General features: G+C 39.1%; 1 protein-coding gene across 9 annotated transcripts in view; it reads left to right on the forward strand.

Moving 5' to 3' along the window:
- Positions 1-15,439, forward strand: part of CEP112 (centrosomal protein 112) — a 418,686-nt gene that overhangs the window by 11,941 nt on the left and 391,306 nt on the right. The gene's annotated exons all lie outside the window — the stretch shown is intronic.

A 15,439-nucleotide genomic window follows, 5' to 3' on the forward strand; every position in this document is an offset into this window, starting at 1 on the left:
GCTTGGAAAGTGGTGCCTGAAAATCTTTAAATGACACAGTTCTCTGTTTCCCTTTATGACAAGCGTGAATTCAGGACATTTCACTGACTTCAACCAAATATAAATCCTCCATATCCTCCTGAAGCTTATGCTTGAACCTCTGTCCTTCCCCCTCATTGAACAGTGTTCGTTTTGATTTAATAAAACAATGAATGCAAACATAAACCCTATTAAACTGTGCTTTCTTACTAGAGTACTAAGCTTAAATAGGATTTTTAGTACAAATAAACGTGAACTTCTAAGTTTGTTAAGTACACAATAAAACAGTTGTTGTAGTATGACTTTTGGCCTTTAGGACGGGTAGATTTAAATTGGACTTCTATCAGATTCTGAGTTTTACCTTTGGCATGTTCCCTGAAATGTTAAAGTATTGGACAGTGTCAATTCATACATTACTCCTCACCATTCTCTTGGTAATTTTAATTTTTGGAATTTGAATAGGTTATGGATATGTAATCTTTCTTTTCTGCTATAATTTTTTTTGGTTTATTCCTTAAAAGATACAGAAATCTTATTAGTAATTTGAAGTGTCTTCGTAGTTGATATAGTCTGGTTATGTTTTTCAGACCTCAGGTATTATGGTGGAAAAGAACAGGTGAACAGAAAGCAAGAGATCCAGTCCATATGAAATTTTTTTATTAGAAAGGGGAAACAAATTAATATGGAACAGGAAGAGGTGATATAATTAAGGACATGTTTCGGAAGAGTGAAAAGGAATGAATAGATGAGTCCAAAGCAGGCGGTGTTAAATACTAATTTTTGCCTTCCTAGGAGATTCAGAAGCAGAAGAGGTGTGACTGGAATTTTTGTTAGCTGTGTAGCAGTAAGTTGGGGTGTAAGGAGATTGTGGTCTCGTTACAGAGACTGAGGCAGGGACAGTGTTCTTCCTGTCTGCACGGTATTTCCAGTGCCTGGCCCTGGGTGGGCACCTGTGACCAACGGGATGAGTCTTAGTTTTTGGTGAGTGCCTACCTGAGTCAGTGAATGGGCTGTTAGGCACTGCCACACATTGAATTTATTCTGGACACAGCCTCTTTGAGGCAGGCATATTGTGGCAGAGAGAATGGCTCACAAGGATTTGCAAAAAGTACTGTTAGAAAAAGTTGAGGGAAGGATAAATTTTAGAAGAAGTTAAGGGATGTGTGGTTATAGGCTACAGAGATGCCCTGTTTGTGTCCTAACCTTTTTATATTTTTAACAATGCAATTAGTAAAGGCAATGAAGGAACTGGAAAAGGCAAGTCTCTTTCTAGTCAAGTGTTAGAATTTCACTAAGGCCAAGGCCAAGTAGGGCTGCAAAAACAAAACTTCTCAGGGGTATCTTTACTTACATGCTTCTCTTAACTTAACTTGATCTATTTAAAAATTTTAATTTGCATGTACGTTAATTAACAGATATTTGTAATTTTATGTACATGAAGGCACTTAAAAGTAAAACTAACATTTACTTCATCTAAAGGCAATACAATTGATTTAAGACCAGATATAAAATGTGTGAGATCAGATCAGTAGTGGTGGTGGAATCTATTGATGGTCTGTCTTCATATTTTTTTCTGAAGTTGTTCCTTTGCTCTGAGTGGTCATACTGTGCTGCTGAAAAAGTTAGAATCTGCTCGTGTTGACCTAATACATCTCCTCCGTTCTGCAAGGAATTGTTTAAAAAGTTTAAGAGGCTTATAATATTTGACACATGTATGTTTTTGTAGTGAATAATTTATTGTTACTTAGAACTGAAGTTTAATGCTGCCTCATAAATGTTACAACCACTTCAACTTGTCCTTTGAACATCCTCTTTAATCTTAAAAGATTTTCCCCCTTAGTGTTTCTGTTTTGATCACTTTATAAAATCCTGCTTTACTTAGACCTTTTTGTATGTGAAGTATTTCTCATGGCATTTTAGATTATGCTGTTTGTGTCCTAGCCTTTTTATATTATTAAAGATGCAGAGTCCTTCTGAAGCCCCTTTGTTAGGACCCTATTCAACAGAGACGGCACCTGCCCTTTACCTTTATTCTTCCTGTAGGATATGGCATGCAGCCTCATTCTAGACACATTAGAAGTATTACGAGGTCATATTCTGTCAGGCTTATTATCATGCTTTTTTCCACCAAATACACATTGCACACTAGTAAACTTAGCATTTCACTTCAGACAGTTTCAACACATAACTAGTCCTGTCCTGGTTTTATCCTTTTTCATAGTTCTTGGTGTAAGCTTATGTTATTACCCATGGTTTATTTTATAAAAACCACTTTCCAAATTGCCTTGCCATTTTATTAGAGATCTTTTATTGTATTTAATGTCAAATAGCTGCTTCCTTTCTTGACAATGAAATACTTGAATTATATTTGAACTTGGAGCATGGTTTTACAAAATGTTACTAATGAGACCATAGACATAGATCTCCTGCCTGTACAGTTTGGTTAATTTCATTTAGACAACCATGAGATACATCCATATAAATGACTTCCCAGTCATCTTTCAGGTGCTTACCATTGAGAGATGGTAAAGATCCTGATTGTCTTTGTGGTACACAGAGTTTCAGGTGGCCCCGAGATCCTGCTCCGGGTGTTGACAGCCTTGTACAGTCCTTCCTCCTTGAGTGTGGGCAGGACCTGTGAGTGGCTTCTAACCAATAGAGTATGGCAGTGGTGATGGGCTGTCACGTCCATGAATACATTGCGATACATAAGACTGCCCTGCTGGCAGACTGGCTCTAGAGGCTTGCTGTCTTTTCCTTGCTGGCTTGAAGAAGCAGGCTGCCGTGAATCCCATATCCAGAAGGAACGGAAGCTGCTGACAACCGTGACAGTGGGGAAGCAGATTCTTCCCTCATTGAGTCTCCGGATGAGAACCCAGCTCTGGGCAAACCCTGATTGCAGCCTTGTGTGGCCTTAAGCAGAGGACTGAGCTCGGCTGCACCTGCACTTCTGACCCACAGAAACTATGAGAAAATGTATGTGTTGTTTAAAGCTGTTATGTCTGTGGTAATTGGTTATGCAGCAATAGATGACTGATACAGTTTTTATCCTCATTTTAGAAAATTATACAGTCTATATATGATGCACGCTCTTTGTAAAAACCTCAGTGTAGAACTCTGAAGGGTAAAAAGAGTCCTTCCCTCCATGTTCTTGTTTCACTTCCCTCACGAGAGGTAGTTGGCATCAACAGTTTGGTGTGTATCATTCCATAGTACACACATACCCACACGTATGTAATTAAAAATTATAGGGCTTCCCTGGTGGCGCAGTGGTTGAGAGTCCGCCTGCCGATGCAGGGGACACGGGTTCGTGCCCCGGTCCGGGAGGATCCCACATGCCGCGGAGCGGCTGGGCCCGTGAGCCATGGCCGCTGAGCCTGTGCGTCTGGAGCCTGTGCTCCGCAACGGGAGAGACCACAACAGTGAGAGGCCCGTGTACTGCAAAAAAAAATAAAAAATAAAAATAAGTTGGCTTGTACTACATGTATTATTCTTTTGTCACTTAACTGTGTCTTAATCCTGTGTCATGTAACCTGTGTAATCTTTTTCATCACAGATAATAATCCATAGGATAGATTTACTGTAACTTACCCGTCTCGCTGCTTTTGATTCTTTAGTGTTAAAAGAACGCCTTAGTTAACTTCCTGGTGCATATATCATCATGCGCCTGTGTGTGTTTGGGCTATTAGTGATGCTGTAGCTGGGCACAGTAAAACATTTAATGGGTGAGCTGTTGGTGGGATTATTAGTAGGTTCAACACCTTGTGCAATGGTAACAAAAATATATGGGCTAGTATGGAATGATCTCTAAGATGTATAAAGTTCAAAAGAAGTACATAAAAGTGTAGTAAGCTTCCATTTGTGTGTGTGTGTGTGTGTGTGTGTGTGTATTTTAAAGAGGATATATGGATACGTATGGGTACGCGTGCATGGAATATTTCTGGGTGCCACATACGAAACTGTTTTACCTTTAGGGAGTGGGAGTAATCTGGTGTGAAAAGTTCAAAAATTTTTTGTACACATGTCTGTGTTATTTTTAATAATCACACATTTTTTGATAGATGGTGTCAGGTTGCCTTCCAAAACACTATCTTATTAAAAAGCTTGGGCATACACACTATTTACAATAGTTACACACGTTAATAAATCTAACCATATATAGCAAATATACAGATTTAAACATAAGAATGAAATTTTCCCAATGAACAGTCTCAGTGTTTGTGGATTTCACTTGTATTTCTAGTTTGTTAAAATAGGAACCAAGTGAGGCAAGTTGTACGTTTATGGAGCACCTACTGTATGCTAAATACTCTTCTAGAAATCTTTTGTAAGTTATCTGATTGCATCCTGTCTGCAGTTCTGTGAGGTTGACAAAATTGCCCTTTGTATTTATTGATGAGGTAACAGCTTCAGTAAGGTCAATAAACATTCCCAGTGATGGATTCAGTATTGGAATCTAGGTCTTTGTGATTCCAGACCCCATATTCTTTCTGGTGTTCCATGTAGGCATGAGTACTTTATGCAGCAAACATGGAAACTTCACTATAATCCATTTTTTCTCCACTTGAGCTGTGTTAGCAATCTTGGGCGACTATACCTTTGTTCTTGGTTATTTCTAGGTTGAGCTGAAATGAGGCAGTTTGCCTTTGCTCAGATATCACTTCTGACACTTGGCAACCATGTATCCTCAGGCAGCTTACTTACTTTCTCTAAACCCCAGTTTCGTCTCCTGTAAGTTGGAGATGGGGGTAGTACTAACGTCAGAGTCGTGTGGGTGAAGTGCATACTGCACGTCGAGCTTCTGACCCGGGACCTGTGGAAGTGCTGGCTGTTGCTAACGCCATCATCAGTGGTGCGGGGATGGTTACTTTAACAGGCCACACAGGGGCTTGCTTGTTAGAGTGACTGCTCTTTTGCTTCTCTCATTATTTAATCTTCCCAAAGGGTATTGTCTTAAGGTCCATTGGTCATTAATTATTTTCAGTTCCTAAAAGTCATTCTGTGTTTCTGAGAGAAAGAAATTAATGCTATGCAGAAAAGTTCAGATTGTAAGTATGATTCCTGCACACTCTCAGAATAAAGAGAGGTAATAGTATTTTAGAAGAGGCTTTTGGGAGTTCCTTGGTGGTCCGGTGGTTAGGACGCAGTGCGTCCACTGCTGGGGCCCCGGGTTCAATCCCTGGTCAGGAAACAGATCTTGAAAGCCACGCAGCGTGGCCAAAGAAATAAAAAAATAAAGTAAAAATAAAATAAAAGAGGTTTTGAATCAGCCTTTATTTAGATAACTCAGCAAGCCCCCTTTTCCAGGACAGAGGGAACACAGTGTGGCTGGCCCTGTTTTTAAACATTTTATTACAGCGTGTATTAGAAGCTGCCTAAGTGACATTAGACTTCAGTTCTTGTCGTCTCTCTGTGCTTTTTTCTGTGCATTATCCCAAAGACAGACACAAAGGTAATAGATTTTATTTTGTCCTCCTGTTCTGTGAAAAATGTTTTGAAGCTTCTTTTTTTTTTTTTTTTTTTGCGGTACGCTGGCCTCTCACTGTTGTGGCCTCTCCCGTTGCGGAGCACAGGCTCCGGACGCACAGGTCCAGTGGCCATGGCTCACGGGCCCAGCCGCTCCGTGGCATGTGGGATCCCCCCGGACCAGGGCACGAACCCGTGTCCCCTGCATTGGCAGGCGGACTCTCAACCACTGCACCACCGGGGAAGCCCTGAAGCTTCTTTTTAATGGCTTGTAATTATTTTTATAGCTTTTCAGTCAAGTATGATGTGGTCTGGTAGCTTATCACCAGAGTGTAGTTAGGTTCTGGGATAGGGGACGATGAAAAAGAATGATGTAATACCCCTTATTGTTTCTACTGGAAACTTTGGTTAAGAGTTAACGAGTTAGAAGAAAGCAAAGAGGAGAGATGTGGAATCAATGCCGACCTTTAAACACTGCTTCACGGTGGAGGAGAGACAATGCTGCTTATTTTAGAGGACTTCACTGCTGAGAAAGAAGGCAGCAGTTGTTTACATTTCCTCAGATGCCACTTTATAAAGAGTCATCATCCAGATTGCTTAAGAATTCTAGGAGCATGCAAGCAGAATTATTATTTATTATATATGACTTTTACCATATTAGATTTAGGTTAATTTTACATAAATTAAAGTTTTATCTTTTGATTTATGTTGTATCCTTCAAATAACAAATATGTTCATACCTTTAAGAAAGGACTTGGAGAATAATTATCCTATTTTACATGAGTGTAGAGGACTATAATTTGTGCATCTTGCTTTAATGAGATCTTTCCATGGGTTATTTGGTGCCAGATTTCAGTTTGGAATGAAGAATCTAATTATAGTCCTGCCCTTATGGAAAATATGATTTGCTTTACAGTGAGCCTCTTTATGATGTGGTTTTCCAGGAATGCATTGTGGCGAAGAGCGGGGACTGTGTCCTTTAAAAATGTCTCCCAGTACAGCCAGCGTTTCGTGTGCTGGTACAGTTTAAGAACATCGCCAGCAGATGGTGACCAAGTATAATGAAAAAATGTACTTATGGTTGAGTATGTTGATCTGTGTGAAAAAACAGTTTTCACTTTAAAAATATTGATTTAATTTTTAGTCTGTATACGCAACTATAGTAGATAGAATCTTTTAAATTTGTTAAACTCCATTTCTATATGTAAATGGCACTGACCTATAAATAGCCTCTGCTTCTAAATTGTTGGATGAATTTACAGGGGAGCTTATCATTACCTTTCCTTCCTAGGATTTCTTTATGTCCATTGGCATAGATAATTATGGTTAGGGTTACATGTAGTAAAACATCCTTAAATATTATTCACAAAAAGTACATTCATTTTATTTAAGAATTGCCCTGTTGATTAGGCAAAGATACATTCTGCACTAGTACATTACGTATCTTCGTTCCATACGTATACTACGTATATTCTGCAGCAGTGTAATACAGCATCCCGCAGTGGTGGGAATGTTCCGCAGCTGTGCTGTCCAGTATCGCAGCCACTATTTACATGTGACTGCTGAGCACTTGCAGTGTGGCTACTGTGGCTGAGGAATTGAATTTGGGGTTTTAATTAGTTCAGGTAGCCATATGTGATTAGGGGCTACCAAGTGGGGCTTGGAGTTCTAGACCTGGGTCTTCCTGCCAGGTGGAGAGCTGCTGTCTAGGTGGGCAGTGGGAGGTGGGTGTTGGTGCATCTAAACTGCCTCTGCCCCCGGGAAAGACCTGTGCTGTGTGCTTACTGCACTTCCTGGCTATCTCCCTTCTTTGGTGAGGATCGCCTGTGATCAGTATCTGGTAGCTTCCTGTTGGTCAGTCTAAGGTTTAAGAGGACCTCTCCCCAACAGGTCTTTTTGGAAGAAAGAAAAATTAATCATTTTTCTTAAATTAATGAAAGAAAAGTCAATCTTTTTCATCATTGTGTTTGGAGAGAACGTTTAGTGAGGAACAAATGTGATTAACTTGGTCTTTTTGCCAGAATGGACACTTGTTAGGCAGATGTTTAACCTTGAGCTCTAGGGGTAAGACTGCTTCATAAACAAGGGATGGAAACTTTCTTAGGATCCTCAATAGAACAGTATGTTTCACACCCTCATGGGACCACTTAGCTGCTCATTAATTTTCAACAGTGATGTGCTAATTAAATATCATTCTTAGGTATTTACCAAGGCAAGGCCAAGTGACAGCAATTTGTAACTGAGATGGAATAGCTTTGAAAATAATGGCCTTGCATTTCTTTTAGGCTTTTTTTTCATTGAGTCAGATTTTTGACAAATTTAGTCACTTCTAACTTTTTAAAATTTTTTAACGAGTGGGGCTTTGTAATAAGTATCTCTTTGTTTCACAAGCAAGTTTCTTTTTGTGAGATCATAATATTGAACAGTTTAGTTCTGATTGTTCTTTTAAACAAAAAAGGATGACAGTAAGCTTATATGTGTTGTAAAACTTAGAGGGAATTAAAATACTCTCTTGAGTGTTGATACTATTAAACCAGAGATATATTAATAAACGTTGATTTAAATGAGTGACTTTTAAAGCTGGTTTTTAATTTTAAAATCAAATGTGTTATTTTAAAGTAGGAAATGGGGAAAAATACAAAGTCTTAAAAAGTTTATGAATCTCTGATCATTTTTTGGTTTGGTCAAGCTTCTCATTTATTTAAAATTTAGTTTTGTTTTTTTTATTCCTAATAAAGTTCTCTTTGAAATATTGAAATAAATATATTGTGGATCCGTGGAAGTTATTTTCATTTTCTTATTTTCAGTGTTATTTGATACTTTACTGCGGTATTAATTGTTGCTAATTATTTTTATGTTTCATTGATATTTAGCAATACCGTAAGAAAACTATTCCGCAGATGGTATATAACAGTATTACTTGCTGCTCAGATGAATGCACAGATGTGAAATCTAAAGTTAGTTCTCATTTTAGTTTTCTGATTTATAAGGCAGTAGTTGTATTACTCTTAAAAAGTTTTACCTCTGTGAAACATAGCATATATGTAAAAAGTGTATGAAAATGACAGGTACAGTTTAAAGAGCAGTTAGAAAATAAACGTCCCTATGCTGCTAACCCAGCCAAGAAATAGCACATCACTGCTCCAGGAGACCTTCGGCCATGCCTCCTCCCCCTTGTCCTGAAAGGCCAGCGCTCTGTATTCTGTGTTGATCATTTCTTTGCTTAGATCAACATAGAGAACATGACCAGCTCTCCAGAAACCTCTCTCTCGCTCCCTCCCAGTCATTTATCGTCCCCGCAAAAGGTGACCACTATTTTGCATTATATCAACATAGGTTAGTTTTTGGTTCATAAAGTATTTTCACTTTTTTCCAGCTTCTTTTGTTCAGCATTATGTAGTGAGATTGATCCATGTTGTTGCATTTAGCAATGGATTTTTCTTTGATTACTGTGTGAATATATCACATTTTTATTTCCATTCTGCCATTGTTGGATGTTTGGGGTTGTCCGAGCTTCTAGCTATTACAAATAATCCTGTGAACATTCTTTCACACGTCTTCTAGTGCACATATGTATACTGTGTTGACTTGGAAGTGTAATTATGGTAGATGCTGCCAAAGAGTTTTCCAAAATGGTTATAGCAATTTACATTTCCACCAGGAAGGCTTTCAAAGTCTGTGGCTCATCGTCTTTACCAGTACTTGGTTGTTCAGTTTCTTTTAGCTTCAGCAATTCTAGTCTGGTACATGTGAGTTTTAATTTGCATTTTCCCTCATGACTAATGATATTGAGCACACTTTTCTATGCCTGTTGACCATTTGGGTATCTTCTTTTGTGAAGTTCCTGTTTGTTCCCATTTTAATAAAAATGGTTTGTCAGTCTTTTCTCCATTGATTTGTTGCAACTCTTTATATATTCTGGAAACAAATTCTTTGATACATGTATGGCAAATGTCTTCTCCCACGTTCACTGGTATGTTCTGTTGAACAATATTTAATTATAATATAATTATTTTTAGTCAGTCATCTCTGATATTCTTTTTTGCGTGTGTCCTGTTTAAGATTTCTTACCTTGCCTGTCTCAAGATCATGGGGATACCTTCTAGAAGCTTCCTTATTTTACCTTTCTCATTTGGATATGTGCTATATCTGGAGTTGATTCTTATGTATGAAGTGATGTAGGGGTCATCCCCCCCCCTCCTGTGGATAAATGATAGCCATCTGACCCAGTATCATTTAAAAAAGCTATTTTTCCCCACTACTATAGTTGACACCATTATTGTAAACCAGAAAATCTTACTTGTGTGGGTTTCTGGACCCTTGTCTCCTCCGATGGTCTCTCTCTGTGTGTACTAATACTAACCACGCTGCCTTAGTTACTGTGGCTTTAAAATAAAGTCTTGATTTTTGGTAGTGCAGTGCATGCACTCCAGGTTTCTTCTTCTTTAAGACTGCCTTGACTCTTTTTGGTCCTTTGCATTCCCATATAAATTCTAGAATTATCTTGCCAGTTTTAATAACACACATACACATGCCCCTGTTGAGATTTTGATTGAGAATGCATTGAGTCTGTAGATCAACTTGGGAAGAATTAATATCTTTATAATATGGAATTACTCCAAGCCCCAGGCAAGCAATGCTCTGCTCTCTGTCACTATAGTTTTGCCTTTTCTAGAAGTTACATATGAGTGGAATCATGAATTATGTAGTCTTATGCATCTGGTTATTGTTTTTGAAGTTCATGTGGCATGTATCAGTAATTCATTCCTTTTTATTCCTGAATGGTATTTCACTGATGAGTATATTACATTTGTTTATCCACTGACTTGTTAATAGATATTTGGATTGTTACCAGTTTTTAATTATTCTGAATAATGCTGCTATGGACATTCATATACATATTTTTGTTTGGACATGTGTTTTTCATTTCTTTTGTGTAGATATCTAGCAGTGGGTTGTGTGGTAAGTGTATTTTTAACTTTTTTAGGGAATCAAACCATTTTCCAGAATAGTACCATTTGACATCCCCATTAGCAATATGAGTGTTCCAGTTTCTTCACATCCTCAACTCTTGGTATTTTCTGTGTTTTAGATTTTGGCCGTTGTAATGAGCATGTTAGTGGTATCTCGTGGTTTTAACTCACATTTTTCCTAATGACTAATGATGCTGAGCATCTTTTCACATGCTCACTGGCCATTTGTGTCTCTTCTTTGGAGAAATGTCTATTCCAGTAGTTAACTGCTCCCCACACGCCCAACATACAATAATTACTATAGACATTTCTAAAAAGGAGAATAATAGGAGGTACAAAGAAGTCCATAGCAATTCTGAAATCCAGTTGGGTAAATGTCGGAAGTTCCTTAATTAAGGCTCAAGATCTGGGTATAATGCTCCATGTCTCTTGGCTCCTCCCGCTAGGTTTTTGATTCCATCTTCTGAGTTATCCTTTCTTTTTCATGAAAAATAGTAAGTGTTTGCATTTCGGTAGTTTGTGCTTGCAGGTGAGTAGTTTTCTTAGTCTGCTTCCTTCCAGAAGAATTTTGGGGGTCCAGTGGTCCCTTTTCATTTTGTACTCTGTCCCTTTCAGTCCAAGGACAGTGATTTTGCTGATATAATTTCCTCAAAACCTTTGTAGACCTCCTGTGAATCCTATGTGTGTTCACTCCATTAGACAAAAGCCACATATACTCATCTCTTTTTAGGTTGGGTTACTTCTCAGAAGATTGAAGGACAGTGTCCTTAAGTTTTTCAGAAGCCCTGTTGTTTGAGATGCACACCCTTAATCTTTTTAAAGGTCTTTATATATGAATGTACTCTGATGTACCACCTTTGATCTTTTTTTAAAAAAAATAAATTTATTTATTTATTTTATTTTTGGCTGCATTGGGTCTTCGTTGCTGTGTGAGGGCTTTCTCTAGTTGCGGCGAGCCGGGGCTACTCTTCGTTGCAGTGCACGGGCTTCTCGTTGTGGTGGCTTCTCTTGTTGTGGAGCATGGGCTTTAGGTGCACAGGCTTCAGTAGTTGTGGCTCACGGGCTCTAGAGCGCAGGCTCCGTAGTTACGTTGCATGGGCTTGGTTGCTCCGCGGCATGTGGGATCTTCCTGGACCAGGGTTCGAACCCATGTCCCCTGCATTGGCAGGCTGATTCTTAACCACTGTGCCACCAGGGAAGCCCTGATCTTTTTGATCTTAACAAAAGGTTGTTGATTTGTACTGTTGGCTTAATCTCTCGGCAGTGCGCAAACTTAGCTTGGTGCCATTTCTTAATTGCTCATGTTTTGCCTCTGGAGAGACGGAGAATTTTTAAAACCATGAAGCCCCAGTTCCTTTTTCTTTAATTGTCCTTCACTTAACTTACTACTCTCCTCTTGCATCTTACTGTAAGCAGCAAGACATACTTTGCTTGGAAATCTACTTAGCTATAGCACTCACCCAATTCATTAGGCACGTTTTCTATTTCTCATGTTATTGAAGATGATGGGGTGGCTTTCTACCACTGTATAAAAAGGATTTCTCACTTCCTTTTGAGCCCTTACTGGCAATGTCCTCAAATTCCAGATTTCTACTAACAGCCTGTTGAAGTCAATTTCGTGTTTCTCTGGCACACTACTGAAAATCCTTCTAGACTCTGACCACTACCTGGTTCAAAAGACACTTCTGAATTTTTAGGCAGCACCTCACTTCCATGTACCCAAATCATTATTAGTTATCTATTGCTGTGTAACAAATTATTCCAAATCTTAGCAGCTTAAAGCAACAAACATTTATTTCATGAGCATAGCTGAGTTTTCTGGCTCAGGTTCTCTTATAAAGCTGAATTCAAAATATTGGCTGAGACTGTGGTCTCAGTTGAAGGTTTAACTGAGGGGATAATCCATTTCTGTTCTCACTTACGTGTTTAATAGGATTCAGTTATATGTGGGCTCTTGGTTTGGGGCCCTCAGTCTTCTATGGCTGTCATCCAGAGGCCTCATCCAGTTACTTGCTTCTGGACTTCTCTGTAGGACAGCCCACAATAGGGCAGCTGGCTTCCATCAGAGGAAGTAAGCAAGATGGAAGCCAGAGTCTTTTTTTTTTTTTTTTTTTTTTTTTTTTTTGCAGTACACGGGCCTCTCACTGTTGTGGCCTCTCCCGTTGTGGAGCACAGGTTCCAGACGCGCAGGCTCAGCGGCCATGGCTCACGGGCCCAGCCGCTCCGTGGCATGTGGGATCTTCCCGGACCAGGGCACGAACCCGTGTCCCCTGCATTGGCAGGCGGACTCTCAACCACTGCGCCACCAGGGAAGTCCAAAGCCAGAGGGTTTTCATAAGGTAGTTTTCGAAGTGATAATCCATCACTTTTGCCAGATTCTGGTTATTAGAAGTAAGTCACTAGGTTCAGTCCACACTCAAGAAAAGGGCATTACACAAGGGATTTTGGGATAACTGGGAGGCATATTAGATATTGCCTGGCACAGGGTTCCCCAACCCCCAGGCTATGGACCGATAACGGTCTGCAGCCTGTTAGGAACCGGGTCGCACAGCAGGAGGTGAGCGGTGGGCAAGTGAGCAACCTTCATCTGCTGCTCCCCGTCGGTCACATTGTCACCTGAACCATTCCCCTCCCACCCCCCGTCCGTGGAAAAACTGCCCTCCACAAAACCGGTCCCTGGTGCCAAAAAGGTTGGGGACTGCTAGCCTAGCACATACCTCGGACAAGTACTAAAAGTATAATAGGCATACAACTAGAAAGAAATATAACTAGAGGGATTAAAACAGAATACAATGAAATAGTCAGTGAACACAGTCAAAGGAGGTAGGGGAGAAAGAACAGGAACAAAGAAAGATGGGACAAATGTAAAACCAATAGCAAAATGGCAGAGTAAATAGAACCATATCAGTGATTACGTTAAATGTAAATGGACTCAACACTCTAATCTAAAGGTAGTGGTTGTTAGACTGGATCAAAAAGCATGAACAAACTGTATGTTGTCTGTAAGAGACATACATACAAGGACAAGTAAATTAAAACTAAAAGGATGTAAAGAGATGTGTAATGGGAGCAACAAACATAAGAAAGCTGGAATGGCCATATTAAATATCAGATAAAATAGACTTTAAGACAAGGAGAATTACCAGAGATGAATAGAATCATTTTGTAATGATACAGGGGTCAATTCATAACCATGACATAACAGTTATAAGTGTATATGCATCAAATAATAGAGCTTCAAAAATACGTGTAGCAAAGGAACCTCCATACTGTTCTCCATAGTGGTTGTATCAATTTACATTCCTACCAACAGTACAGGAGGGTTCCCTTTTCACCACACCCTTTCCAGAATTTATTGTTTCTAGATTTTTTTGATGATGGCCATTCTGACCAGTGTGAGGTGATACCTCATTGTAGTTTTGATTTGCATTTCTCTAATAATTAGTGATGTTGAGCATCTTTTCATGTGCCTTTTGGCCATCTGTATGTCTTCCTTGGTGAAATGTCTATTTAGGTCTTCCGCCCATTTTTTAACTGGATTGTTTGTTTTTTTTGATATTGAGCTCCATGAGCTGTTTGTATATTTTGGAGATTAATCCTTTGTCCGTTGTTTCATTTGCAAATATTTTCTCCCACTCTGAGGGTTGTCTTTTCATCTTGTTTATGGTTTCCTTTGCTGTGCAAAAGGTTTGAAGTTTTATTAGGTTCCATTTGTTTATTTTTGTTTTTATTTCTGTTACTCTAGGAAGTGGGTCAAAAAAGATCTTGCTGTGGCTTATGTCAAAGAATGCTTTTCCTTTGTTTTCCTCTAAGAGTTTTATAGTATCTGGTCTTATATTTAGGTCTTTAATCCATTTTGAGTTTATTTTTGTGTATGGTGTTAGGTACTGTTCTAATTTCATTCTTTTACATGTAGCTGTGCAGTTTTCCCAGAACCACTTATTGAAGACACTGTCTTTTCTCCATTATATGTTCTTGCCTCCTTTGTCGTAAATTAGGTGCCCATATGTGAGTGGGTTTATCTCTGGGCTTTCTATCTGTTGATCTATATTTCTGTTTTTGTGCTAGTACCATACGGTTTTGATTACTGTAGCTTTGTGGTATAGTCTGAAATTGGGGAGCCTGATTCCCCCAGCTCCATTAAAAATAGAATTATCATATGACCCAGCAATCCCACTACTGGGCAAATATCTTGAGAAAACCATAATTCAAAAAGAGACATGTACCACAGTGTTCATTGCAGCACTATTTACAATAGCCAGGACATGGAAGCAACCTAAATGTCCATCGACAGATGAATGGATAAAGAAGATGTGGTACATATATATAATGGAATATTACTCAGCCATAAAAAGAAATGAAATTGAGTTATTTGTAGTGAGGTGGATGGACCTAGAGTCTGTCATACAGGGTGAAGTAAGTCAGAAAGAGACAAACAAATACTGTATGGTAACACATATATATGGAACCAAAAAAAAATGGTACTGATGAACCAAGTGGCAGGGCAGGAATAAAGACATAGACGTAGAGAATGAACATGAGGACACAGTGTGGGGAGGGGAAAGCTGGGGCGAAGTAAGAGCAGCATCGACATATATACACTACTGGATGTAAAATAGTTAGCTAGTGGGAAGCAGCAGCATAGCACAGGGAGATCAGCTCGGTGCTTTGCGATGACCTAGAGGGGTGGGATAGGGAGGGTGGGAGGGAGATGCAAGAGGGAGGAGATATGGGGATATATGTATGCATATGGCTGATTCACTTTGTTGTACAACAGAAACTAACACAGTATTGTGAAGCAATTATACTCCAGTAAAGATCTGTTTTAAAAAAAAAATACATGTACCAAAAAGTAACAAGAGCTAAAGAGAGACATAGACAAATCTACAGCCATTGTTGCAGATTTTAACATCCCTTTCTTAGGAATTATGGAGCAACATGACCAAAGAATCAACAAGGATTTAGAAGATTTGAACAATACT

This window comes from Delphinus delphis, chromosome 19 (assembly GCF_949987515.2).
Source record: "Delphinus delphis chromosome 19, mDelDel1.2, whole genome shotgun sequence".
Classification (NCBI taxonomy): Eukaryota; Metazoa; Chordata; class Mammalia; order Artiodactyla; family Delphinidae; genus Delphinus; species Delphinus delphis.